This window comes from Penaeus monodon, chromosome 43, assembly GCF_015228065.2.
Source record: "Penaeus monodon isolate SGIC_2016 chromosome 43, NSTDA_Pmon_1, whole genome shotgun sequence".
Taxonomy (NCBI): Eukaryota; Metazoa; Arthropoda; class Malacostraca; order Decapoda; family Penaeidae; genus Penaeus; species Penaeus monodon.
Genome location: NC_051428.1, coordinates 722,730 through 724,554, shown reverse-complemented (window position 1 = coordinate 724,554; position 1,825 = coordinate 722,730).

The window sequence follows — 1,825 nt, the reverse complement described above, 5'->3', positions numbered from 1 at the left end:
CCATAACTAACTGGCTTCGCCTGGGTGACGGTCGTTGGATTCTGATCCCGATGCTCTGCTGGATTAATCCAATCTGCGTTTTGTCGTCTTGCTGGGGTGACTTTTTTCTCGCGTCCTCTTTTGTTTCTCTATTTTTTGTTTTTTGTTTTTTCTCTTCTCCTCGCTCTTTTTTCTCATGCTATTTTCATGTTCTCTTATTTCCTATCCAGTGGTCTTGTTTCATCCTTTGTCTCTGTCTGTCTGTTCTGCTTCCGTCTTTCTCTCTCTCTCTTCTGTCTGTCTCTCTCTCTCTCTCTCTCTCTCTCTCTCTCTCTCTCTCTCTCCTCTCTCTCTCTCTCTCTCTCTCTCTCTCTCTCTCTCTCTCTCTCTCTCTCTTATATATATATAATATTATATATATATATATATATATATATATATATATATATACATACATACATACACACACACACACACACACACACACACACACACACACACACACAAAACTATATATAAATATATATATAATATATATATATATATATATATATATATACATATATATATATATATATATATATATATATATATATATATATATATATATATATATATATATATATATATATTTTTTATATATATATGTGTGGTGTGTGTGTGTGTGTGTGCATGTTGCATCTATCCATATATATTATTGCCATTTTATGGTTTATTGTTTCATTATTCATCAGCGTTAATAACTTATTGGTCTTTTTTCCATCAATATATCTGCACATTGATCTTTTTCTTCTCGTTTTTCTAAGCGGATTTTCTATGTTGCTAAATTAACATATTTCCTTTGTTTTACTTCCCCCCCTTCCCCCCCTCCCACATTCTTATATATTTCTCCTTAAACCTCCACCCATGAAAAAGTGATAATAAAAAGATAAATAAATAAATAAAAATATGAAAAAAAAATCTGTTACATTATTCTCATCTCATTCTTCTCCTTTTTCGATGCTTATTCAAATATTTATTCATCAGCACTGCATGTCTGCCAACATTAATCTTGCTTCGAGAGTGTCAAACACACGGAGCGGACCCTGCCAACGCCGGCACAGGCAGACAGGGGGTGTTTACGATGCGCTGGGTTATGCCCTTCCCCGCCTCCCCCTCTCCTCCACTCTTCGCATTCCGACCTTCTCTTTCCCCTCTGCTTCCCTCTCCTCTCTCTAATAATCGGTCATTTCCTCTTCTCCCCTTTGTCTCCTCCTTCTTTATCCTTAACCTCCTCTTACCCTTCCTTCTCTTTCATTTCTCTTCTCCCCTTTCGCCTCCCGTTCTGGCCTCCTCTTTTCCTATCCCCTGTGCAAGCACACACACTTTGGCACACACACGCACGCGCGCAAACAAATATACATCTATATCTATCTAGCTATTTATATGCATATATATAGAGAGATAGACAGATAGAGACGGAGACATGCAAACAGACATGTAGACAGATAGATAGGTAAACAGATAGACAGAAACAGAGGGCCACAGAGCTAGCCCACAAGAAGCGAGCGTCCGAGAGAGCGAACGAGAGAGCGAACGAGAGAGCGAACGAGAGAGCGAACGAGAGCAAGAGCCGCGAAGCATTCCGAGTATGACTGTCCTCCCCCTCCCCCTCCCCCACTCCCCCCTTTCTACCTCAACCTCGACCTTGGAGAAAATTAGACGAAGGTCAGCGGTGGGCTTCTCAACGTGATTTCCCGTTGATGGAGATTCTGACGACGTGCAAGAACTCGGGATTCTGTCGTTAATTGTTATACACTGGAAATTACACTGAATAAACCATGTCCAAGGATTATGCCAGTGAGAT